The 11,641-nt window shown below is 40.0% G+C and overlaps 1 pseudogene across 1 annotated transcript; it reads right to left on the reverse strand.

Annotated features, from left to right (window-relative positions):
* Positions 1 to 61: 61 nt before the first annotated feature.
* LOC105524001 lies at positions 62 to 784 on the reverse strand (annotated as a pseudogene). The gene has a single exon (XR_001003686.1). The product of XR_001003686.1 is annotated as a protein FAM133B pseudogene (transcript).
* Positions 785 to 11,641: the final 10,857 nt, after the last annotated feature.

Genomic DNA, 11,641 nt, shown 5'->3' on the forward strand with positions numbered 1-11,641 from the left:
AGGATGGTCTCGATCTCCTGACCTCGTGATCCGCCCGTCTCGGCCTCCCAAAGTGCTGGGATTACAGGCTTGAGCTACCGCGCCCGGCCTCTTCACTGCTTTTCTTCTTTTTTGCTCGCACCTCCTCAATATACTCTGATTCTGACAAAGACTCAGATGATAAAGGTTTATCTTCAGAATACATCTTTCTCTTTTTGCTGAGTCCTTTAATATCCTTTTCTTTCTCAGTTCCATCTTTTGACTTCTTTTTCTTTTTTAAACTATCCTTACTGTCTGATTCAGTTTCTGACATGGAGCTTTCAGAAGATTTATGTGAACGGTTCTTCTTTTTCTTTCTCCATTTTCCTTGTTTCTTATCCTCATCTTCGGAATCAGAAGAACTGCTGGAAGAATCAGAGCTTGATGAAGAAGAAGATGAATACCTACCAGATTTCTTCTTTTCTTTTTTCTTTCTCTGTCTTTTTTTGGATGAGCTCTCACTTCCACTTAATAATTTCTCCCTGTGTTTTTCCAGTTCTTTCTTCCAGTTCTCATTCATTTTTTCTTCAAATTCAGCCAAAGCCTTGGAGCCTTTCTTTTTCTTTTCTAGTTGCTCTTTTACTTCTTCCCAGGTAGGCCTTGGTCGATTCAGATAATCGTGTATTGTTGGCCCTGAAGACTGGACTGAACCCCTTGATCTCGCCATTGCTATTGGGTTCATATAGGCCACCCGATTGTCCCGCTTCCCCATGGTGCTGGATTGAGCGCACAGTCGCACGCCAAGGGAAACCGGGCCGGAGAGACGGCCGAACTGGCCTATTATTTTTAATCATATATAGTACATTTTAAAAAGTAACCATATAGGGAAACCATTACTCTGATACATTGCTGATAGGAACATAGAACAGAATAACCTCAATGGAAGGGAATTTGATAATACTGAACTGCATTTATCCTTTGGCTCAGAAATCTTACTCCAAGAATTTATCCTTAAAACACACTTGCACAAATATGAAAAGATATAATACATAAGGTAATTTATTGCAGTTCTGTTTGTAATGGCAAGAGACAGTAAAACTAATGTCTATGAATAGTGACTGGTTGAATAAATCATGGCACATCCTGATCATGGAGCTATAAAAAGAAGTGAGGAATATCTCTATACACTTACATGGACTGATGCCCAGGATATATATTTTTTGCTTTTGCTTTCCAGGATATATTTTAAGTGGAAAAAGTAAGATAAAGAAAAGGGTATCTGTGCAATCCTACCGTTTATCTAAGAAAGTGAATATTTATATATCCATATCTCTATTATCTATCTCTTAATAAAAGCATAAAAGAAAGCCTTTTTTAAAAAGGTTATCTAAAACCCAAGAATTGTTCTCCTAGGTATATACTCAAGAGAAAAAAGAAATCACATATGTCGAACACAAAAACTTGTACATGAATGTTCATGGCAACATTATTCATAATAGCCCCCAAATGGAAACAATCCACATGTCCATCAACTGATGAATGGGGAAACAAATCAAAAAGAATGAAGTACTGTTTCATGCTCTAAAATGAATGAGCCTTGAAAACATTATGTTAAGTAAAAGAAGTCAATCACAAAAGGTCGCATACTGTATTATTCCATTTATATGAAAAGTCCAGAGTAGGCACATCTAGAGAGAAAGTAGACTCTGTGGTTGCTAGAGGTTAGAGGAAAGGGGAGGGGCAATGAACATCAATGGATATGGGGAAGGGAGTGAAAGATACAAAGTTTATTTCTGGGGAAATGAAGTATTCTGAAATTTGGTAGTAATGATGGTTGCATAGCTTTGTAAAATATACTAAAAACCACTGAAATGTATACACTTTAAAAGGGTGAATGTTACGCTATGTTAATCTCACAAAATATTGTAGCCTTATGAATAGGAAGAGACAAGAAAGTAGAAAGAACAAAAATAGGAACAGCAGGCAGGCACAGTGGTTCACACCTGTAATCCCAGCAATTTGGGAGGCTGAGGTGGACAGGTCGCTTGAGCCCAGGAGTTCAAGACCAGGCTGGCAATATGGTGAACCCCCCCATCTCAACACACACACACACACACACACAATTACAAAAATAAGCCAGACATGGTGGCACACATCTATAATCCCAGCTACCCAAGAGACTGAGCTGGGAGAATCATCTGAACCCAAGAGGTAGAAACTGCCTGCAGTGAGCTGTGATCACACCACTGCACTCCACCCTGGGCAACAGAGTAAGACCCTGTATCAAAGAAAGAAAACAAGAAATAAGAACTAGATTTCTGTGAATATATCTGGCTTAATAGATTTGATATTAAAACAAAGTAAATATAATATATAGTTATTAAATTGAATTAAAAATGTAAAAGCAACCACTGAGATTATCTTTCTGGCATGGCAACCTGAGGACCTCTATGGACCCATTCCACAATGAAACTGGTGAAAATCATTAAAACACAAAATTTAAGTTCTTTAGAAATTGTCTTAGGGCCACATAGCAAATGAAGAAACATTTATTCAAGAAAACCTACTAAAACTGGTCGGGCATGGTAGCTCATGCCTGTAATCCCAGCCCTTTGGGAGGCCGAGGCAGGTAGATCACCTGAGAGGTCAGGAGCTCAAGACCAGTCTAGCCAACATGGTGGAAACCCGTCTCTACTAAAAAATACAAAAATTAGCTGCGTGTGGTGATGCATTCCTGTAGTCCCAGCTACTCGGAAGGCTGAGGCAGGAGAATCACTTGAACCCGGGAGGAGGAAGTTGCAGTGAACCAAGATCATGCCACTGCACTCCAGCCTGGGTGACTCAGTGAGACTCCATCTCAAAAAAGAAAAGAAAAGAAAAGAAAACCTAACCTACTAAAACTAGTTAGGAACAGTAAGAATCTATGGCATTTGAGTCATGACCAATTTCCTTACCCTTCCATATTCAGAGTGATGGGAACCCTACTCCAGGTAAACATGGCCAAGAACACAAGGCTCCCTCTGCCCTCACCTCCCAACTAGAGGGCTGCAGTATCTTCCCATCAGGGCAGCATGTCTCCATTTCTCCTCCTTCCCCATCTACCTGTTGCAAAGGCTAAGTTCAGGGTGGTGTAGCCGAAAGGTGGGAGCCCCCTTCTTCTACCCAGCACCCACTCGTGGGATACAGAATCTACTGAGAATACTGGGTCCAATCCCCCTCACTCCAGCCCATTCATACAGCAAAGGATCCATGCCAGCACAGGCAAGCCTAGAATATCAAGGGCCATAGAACAGAAATTAAAGAAATTGAGTACAGAAAAACAATAGAGAGAATTAATAAACCTGAAAGTTGGTTCTTTTAAAAGAACAACAAAGTTGACAAACCTTTAGCTAGATTGACCAAGAAAAAGAGAGAAGGCTCAAATGAAAGAGGAAATGTTACTATTAACGTTACAAAATAATAATGATTATAAAGGAATATTGTGAACAACTGTACACCAACCAGATAACAGACAAAACGAACAAATTTCTAAAAAGACATAAACTACTAACACTGAATCAAGAAGAAACAAAAAATCTGAACAGACCTCTAACAAGTAAAGAAATTGGATTTGTGGTGGGCACAGTGGTTCACACCTGTAACCCCAGCACTTTGAGAGTCTGAGGTGGGAGGATCACTTGAGCCCAAGAGTTTGAGACCAGTCCAGGCAACACAGCGAGGCCCCATCTCTACAAAACAAAAAATACATAATTAGCTGGGCATGGTGACATACACTTGTAGTCCCAGGTACTCAGGAGGCTGAGACAGGGGGATTGCTTGAGCCTAGGAGGTCAAGGCTGCAGTGAGTCATGATCGTGCCACTGCATTCTAGCCTAGGTGACAGAGGAAGACCCTGTCTAAAGGGGGGAAGAAAAGAAATGGAATTTGTAACAAAACAACTATCCACAAAGAAAAGCCTAGGCCCAGATGGCTTTATTGGTGAATTCTACAAAATGTTTAAAGAATTAATGCCAATTCTTCACAAACTCTTCCAGGAAACAGAAGAGAATAACTCCTGATTTATTCTACGAGGCCAGTATTACCCTGATAACAAAACCTACACAACAAGAAATGAAAACTACACCAAGATCTCTTATGAACATAAATGTAAAAATTCTACAGAGATACTAGCAAACCAAAACCTCTGTCTGAAAAAGCACATCTGGCCAGGCGCGGTGGCTCATGCCTGTATGAGGCCGAGGTGGGTGGATCACGAGGTCAGGGGTTCGAGACCAGCCTGACCAACATGGTGAAACCCCATCTCTACTAAAAATACAAAAATTAGCTTGACGTGGTGGTGGGCGCCTGTAATCCCAGCTACTCAGGGGGTTGAGGGAGAAGAATTGCTTGAACCCAGAAGGCGGAGGTTGCAGTGAGCCGAGATCATACCATTGCACTCCAGCCTGGGCAAAAGAGTAAGACTTCATCTGAAGAAAAAAAAAAGAAAAAGAAAAAGGACATCTACAAAAAACCCACAACTAACATCATAATTAATGGTAAATGACTGAATGTTTTCTTGTTAAGATCCAGAACAAAACAAAGATGTCTACTGTTGCCATTTTGTTTTTTTTCTCCCAGGCAGGAGTGCAATGGCTCGATCTTGGGTCACTGCAACCTCTGCCTCCCAGGTACAAGCAATTCTCCCATCACAGCCTCCCAAATAGCTGGGATTACAGGTGTGCACCACCACGCCCGGCTAAGTTTTGTATGTTTAGTGGAGATGCGGTTCACCATGTTGGCCAGGCTGGCCTTGAACTCATGACCTCAAGTGATCCACCCACCTCGACTTCCCAAAGTGCTGGGATTACAGGCATGAGCCCACTGTTGCCACTTCTATTCAATATTGTACTGGAGGTTAATTCTAACCAGGGTAATTAGACAAGTAAATGAACAGGCATTCAGACCGGAAAGGAAAGAAGTAAAACTCTCTATTTGTAGATCACATAATCTTGTGTGTGGAAAATCCTAAGGAATTCACTAAACAACTATTAGCACTAGTAAATGAGCTCTACAAGGTTGCAGGGTACAAGATCAATATATGAAAACAACTGAACATCTACACAGTAGCAGTGAGCAAAAAGAAAATAAAATTAAGGGAAAAATTCCACTTACAATGGAATCAAAAAGAATAATGTACTTAGAAATAAATTTAACAACAACAAAACTTATATTCTGAAAACTGCAAAACATTATTGAAAGACATGAAGGAAAGCTGGGCAAAGTGGCTCTTTGTAATCTCAGCAGTTTGGGAGGCCGAGGTGGGAAGATCAGTTGAGCCCAGGAGTTCGAGACCAGCCTGGTCAACATAGTGAGACCTTGTCTCTACAACACAATACAAACAATTAGCCAGCCATGGTGGTGAGTACCTGTAGTCCTAGCTATTCAGGAGGCTTACACGGAAGGATCACTTGAGCCCAGCAGTTTGAGGCTTCAATGAGCTACTCCACTAAACCTGCCTGAGTGACAAAGCAAGACTCTGTCTCTTAAACAAAAATTTTTTAAGGGATACAAACATAAAATTAAAGACATAAGTGAAAACTATAGTCTTACATTTAAATTGGAAATATCAGTATAAATTATACCAGTATAAATAACAGTATAAGTTTCCTCTTAAAAATACATATTTTATAAGCTATGTTCACTAAAAGTCTTAGAAGCAGTGACAACACAGCTGTAATGAGCTCCCCTAGAGTCCAGGTTGCAATCTCTAAATACCATATCCTGATAAAAAGAACCAGAACTCCTGGAGAAAAAGGCTGATTCCAAGTTTAGAGAAGGAAATATCTCAGATGAATCCAGGGCATCTTGTTACACCAGTCTCATTTCTATGTGTTTCACATATATAAGCTCATTTAATCTTTATTTTATAGTTGAAAAAACTGAGGCTTAGATTGCCCAAGGTCATATAGATACAAAGTGACAGAAAACAGATACAAATCCAGGCTTCAGAGCCAGCACTTGAAAAGTTACTCAACCTTACTAGTAATCAGAGAATGCATATTAAAACAAGGAGGCAACTTTACCTTCTTATTAGATGGGCAAAAGTTAGTATCTGATAAAACGAAATTTTAATGAGCACTTGAGGATAGATGAACTCTTGCACATTGCTAGCGGAAACAATGCTTTTTATACCCTCTTTTGGATAGCAATTTCACCATACCTCATACATTGGAAGATGTACATACCGCATGCCCAGACGTTCCAAATTCTAGACTAGAGAAATTCTGTATACAGCTAAACAAGGAGAAAATATATTAATATAAACACCCATATTCATTACAACCCAGATTTCAAACAAGTGGGAACAAGTGGAAGCAACTTCAGTATCCCTCATAAGGAAGTTAGATAAACAAATGTGGCATATTTATAAATTCTATAAAACAATTCAAATGAATGAAACAGATCCACTGAAGAAATCTCAAAATGGCATTGAGTGTAAAGTTTCATATGACAATGTACAGCTTGATACCACTTATTAAAGTCTTAAAAGTGTACAAGGGTATGTTTCATTTATAAATTTATACATGTATTCTAAAAGTACCAGAAAAATATGTAAATGGCCTACATTGACTTTAGGGGGCAAAAAAGGGGTATTTTCATCCTAACTGTAACATTTTGTTTATATTTTTAAAAAGAGATTTGAAGCAAATATGGCAAAATTTTAACAACTGTGGTATATTGATAATGACATGTAGACATGTCATGTTATTTTATGTATATTTGAACTTTTTATAATTAAAATATTAAAAAATCTAGCATACTGAATTTTTATCTGATATCTGATATGAGGCACAATTTCCTCATTACTAAAAAACAAACAAACAAAAAAGAGGGCCAGGTGCAGTGGCTCATGCCTGTAATCCCAGCACTTTGGGACACCGAGGCAGGAGGATCACTTGAGGCCAGGAGTTCTAGGCTGCAGTGAGCAATGATCGCACCACCATACTCCAGCCTGGGTGACAGAAAGAGACACTCTTAAAAAAACAAAACAAAAAACAAACAAACAAAAAGACTGAAGGCTACATTGAAGTGTGGTAACTTTGACAGGATCCAGAAACAGCAAAGGCACATTAGTGGAATATTGGTGAAATCCAAATGTAGTCCTAAGTTAGTTTAAGTATTCCTGTACTGTTAATTTCTTGGTTTTGAAAAACGTACCATGGATATAAGATGTTAATGTTAATGGAAGTGGAGTAAAGGATATACAGGAACTCTCTATGCTATCTTTGCAAACTTTCTGTAAATCTAAGTTTATTTGAAAATGAGGAAGGTATAAAATCAAATTCCATATTTTTTATTTATTTTGAGACAGAGTCTCACTTTGTGACCCAGGCTGGAGTGCAGTTGTGTGATCTCAGCTCACTGCAGCCTTGACCTCCCAAGTGATCCTTCTACTTCAGCCTCCCAAGTAGCTGGGACTACAAGCATGAGCCACCACATTTGGCTACGTTTTTTATTTTTTATAGAGATGAGGTCTCACTACATTGCCCAGACTGGTCTCAAACTCCTGGGCTTGAGCAATCCTCCCACCTCAGCTCCCAAAGTTCTGGGATCAAAGGCATAAGCCACCACATCCAGTCCAAATTCCATATATTTTCTCTAAACATTTTTCTGTTTTCTTTTAATGGGAATTCAACTTTTCAAGGACAAGTTTTAAGAGCCTATATATTTGCCGAGTGCCTTTTTCATGTCCAGGGTGGCATTACCTGTAGGTACAATCATCGCACTTCCTAGTGATGGCAATTTTGATGTAAGGTAATAAAAGGGGTGTCATAGGAGCATCTGAAGCAGAGCTAACTAGTGTGGAAGAGTAATCTTTGAGACCAATATGTTCTCAACCTGCTACGTGCAAAACGTTTTTTAGCGGAAGCTAAATAGCAAAATATGATGCACAGTCCTATAAATTTTGAGAAGCCATTTGGAAGGCAAAACTTGGGAAAGGTAAAAGTATAATTTGAGATCTAAAAATAGCTAGTGATCCTAGGATGGTAGGTGACTTTCAGCCAAGCCAAATATCAACATGAAGGCTATGATTTCTTTTTGTTTTCAGTGAGGAAGGTCCTTCAACCTATCAAAGCTCTATTGGTTTTGCAGCTCACAAAGTCAGTGGTATCTTATTTGCATAGAGTATTCCTAATTTTTCAAAGTGATTTTACCATCATTGGACTTCACTGTATGAGGCAGGTGGGTGTTTTGTTTTCCTCAAGTGAAATGAATGAAGCTCAAGGAGGTTTTGGGATGCAAGACTATGGAACTAGTTAAGTGCCAGAGCTGGAACCAGAACTCAAGGCCCTTTTCAATACTTCTCAAAGTTTTGTTTGCAGATAGATCACCTGAGAATCCTGTGAAAATGCAGATTCTGATTCAGTGGGCCTTTGGTGGGGTGTCTGAGACACTGCATTTCTATCAGGCTTCCAGGTTACTGTTGGTCCCCAAACTACACTCTGAGTAATAGATTAGATCAGGCTGAGTTTTTGTTTCTGTTTGAGTTTTGTTGTTGCTGTTGTTTTGTTTTTGACAGGTTCTGGCTCCACTGCCCAGGCTGGAGTGTAGTGGTGTGATCTCAGCTCATTGCAATCTCTGCCTCCAGGGCTCAAGCAATCCTCCCATCTCAGCCTCCTGAGTAGCTGGGACCACAGGCACACGCTACCAAGCCCAGTTAATATTTGTATTTTTTGTAGAGACAGGGTTTCACCATATTGCCCAGGCTGGTCTTGAACTCCTGAGCTCAAGCAACCCGCCTGCCTTGGCCTCCCCAAGTGCTAGGAGTATATAGGCTTGAGCCACCGCGCCTGGACAAAACCAGGCTGAGTATTAAACTCTGCTGGGTCAGCTTTCCCTGTGTATGTTTGGCAACATAGATGAATTTTATTGAGATGTTTACAAAAACAAAGTAATCTGGCCTTGAAAAAGATCTTTATACTATTCTCAAGCAAGAACAAATGACTTTCCAGGTGTTGTTCACTGTCTGTGGTACCTTTCTTCTCCACTTAATCCACGAGTAATTGACAGGCAGATTGTGCACTAGTAACTAGGGCTGGAGCTAGGCACAAACATGCTTGGACACTCCCACTGTAAAATCAACTTTATGATTTAGGCTTTATATGCAATTACAATCTATCTCAATCCCAGATGCATTTGTGCTTTGGGATCTGCAGTTGTGCGTTTATTGGTGCTGCATATGTCAAACAGAAAACAAAGTTGCAGCGTCTTGGTGGTTTACCCTGGTCTCATGGCACTCCTGGGTGCCAGAAGCTAAATGTGCTCTGAGTAGGGTGCTTTGTGTGGCTCCCTGGACGACATTTTCCCAAAAGGGTGCTGGAAGTCTCCTTTGCCCAATGTGAGACTTGGTTTGGCAACCACACCACATCCTAAATGATAGTCAAAATGGTGTGGACTTACTGTGGGGAATTCCTTTGTGAGGAGAACAAGCTGTCTCTACTCAGGGGCTGGATTTGGTTTGGAGTATACTCGCCTGGTTTGCATGGGCCTGGCACAGAGAAGGGTGCACTGGTGTGGTGTCCTTGTACCGTCCTATACCCTATGATGGGGCTGGGACAGAGGGCAGCTGACAGCCCACAAGCACCTGCTCTACCAGCAAGCATGGCGGTTTGACTCTTTCCTTATAACCAGACTGACCAGTGTGGTAAAGTGTCAACTTTCTTTGATAAAGTGCTTTTTTGTTTTCTCAATGACACATTATGAACCATTCTCAAATATGACTGTTTAAGTACTTCCAAGTATCAAGCCTATCCTGGAGGAGTTTGTTTAAAGGGTAAAGAAACTGAATTCTGGTGTTGAGCCCAGTCATCAACCAGAGGTGACCAGGCTTGGAAGTAGTTGGGATGACTGTTATACCAGGGTTAGAGGATTTTACAAAAAGACCTGCTTGTTAAAGATTATCCTGATATAAGGCATTCATCGATCTTTTTCACTTTATCACTCAACTAGTATGTTGAACACCCACTATATGTGTAAAGCTCTGTACTAGCCAAGGGAGTGATGGCAGTAGATGAAGAAATAAAGAAAAAACATAGCCTTTGCCCTTGAGTATTCCATGTCTGAGAAACTAAGAAACACACATAATAAACATGTAAACATAATAAATGCTAACTGGTCCAGAGCTGTATGTCCCAAAGAGAGTCTTCCTGAATCCCATGGCAAGAGAAAGCTTTACAGGAGAGGTGAAATTAAAGCTCGAAAGGGTAGGTAGTATCTTAATGCAGGAAAAGTGGGCAAAACCACCTAAAGTACAAGGTATCTGCAAAATCAGGGCTAGAACAGTTCTATGGAGGGAAGCTGTGGAGGACAAGGCCGAAAGGTAGGTTGTGAAGCCTCCTGAAAACCAAGGCAAAAAGAGTTATTTCTTCCCAACGGCAGTGGGAAGCCATCTGAGGGTAACAGATCTTCAGATTTCATCACCATGGAGAACTCATAGAGTTTCGCTAGATTAATACATAATCTTCCCAGGTAAAATGAGACATTACATTTTTAATATAAAAGTGTTTTAAATTGCTAAAAAAAAAAAAAAAAAGGAGACATGCTTAAAGCATAATTCCTTGGCATTCAACATACCAAGTGCCAATTTCATCATTACAAGCCCAGTTTTCTTATCCTTGCTCTGTCACTGCTTTATTGGTGTTAGGAAGGACAGTATCTCTAGGCCGTATGTCCTCAAATGTAAAATAAAAGGGCCAATCAAGATCATTTCTAAAGCTCCTGAATCAATTATTTCAGTTCAAAATACATTATTCTCATTCTCCTGTTTGGCAGGCTTTCTCCACAACACACTGTACTAGAAAACAAAAATTTGTTATTAGTCCATGTAATAATACTGTAATCAGTTTTAATAAATACACAGATTTGTTCTATCTGCATTGCAAAGTAGAAATATGCACACTGGAAAATATTCATTAAACCCTTTGATACAAAAAGTATCTCTGGAGAGCACATTACTTCATTTTTCGGACTACTGGACTGCCTATTAAAAATTTTTATTTTGGACAGGTGCGGTGACTCTTGTCAGTCTTCTCAGCACTTTGAGAGGCTGAGACAGGAGGATCACTTGAGCCCAGGAGTTTAAGAGCAGCCTGGGCAACATAGAGAGACCCCATCTCTATTTTTTAAAAAATTAAAAACAAAACAAAATAATTTTATTTTCGACTTTTCGACATCACAGATGAAAAATGTTTTATTTATTTTTTATTTTTTAGATGGAGTTTCTGCTCTTGTTGCCCAGGCTGGAGAGCAATGGTGCGATCTTGGCTCACTGCAACCTCCGTCTCCCAGGTTCAAGTGATTCTCCTGCCTCAGCCTCCTAAGTAGCTGGGATCACAGGCATGTGCCATCACACCCGGCTAATTTTGTATTTTTAGTAGAGATGGGGTTTCGCCATGTTGGCCAGGCTGGTCTCGAACTCCTGACTTCAGGTGATCCATCTGCCTCGGCTTCCCAAAGTGCTGGGATTACAGGAGTGAGCCACCGCGCCTGGCCCAGATGAAAACTTATTCAACAAAACTCTAGCAAAATAATTTTTAAAAATGTAACCTTGAATGTATCACAGTCGTAACATTACTGACCCTTGCATTTTTGTGCTGTAGAGGGAGCACCAAAAGTAAATTTGTCACTAATTTTTTTTTAATGC

This window comes from Colobus angolensis, unplaced genomic scaffold (genome assembly GCF_000951035.1).
Source record: "Colobus angolensis palliatus isolate OR3802 unplaced genomic scaffold, Cang.pa_1.0 Scaffold48, whole genome shotgun sequence".
Lineage (NCBI taxonomy): Eukaryota > Metazoa > Chordata > Mammalia > Primates > Cercopithecidae > Colobus > Colobus angolensis.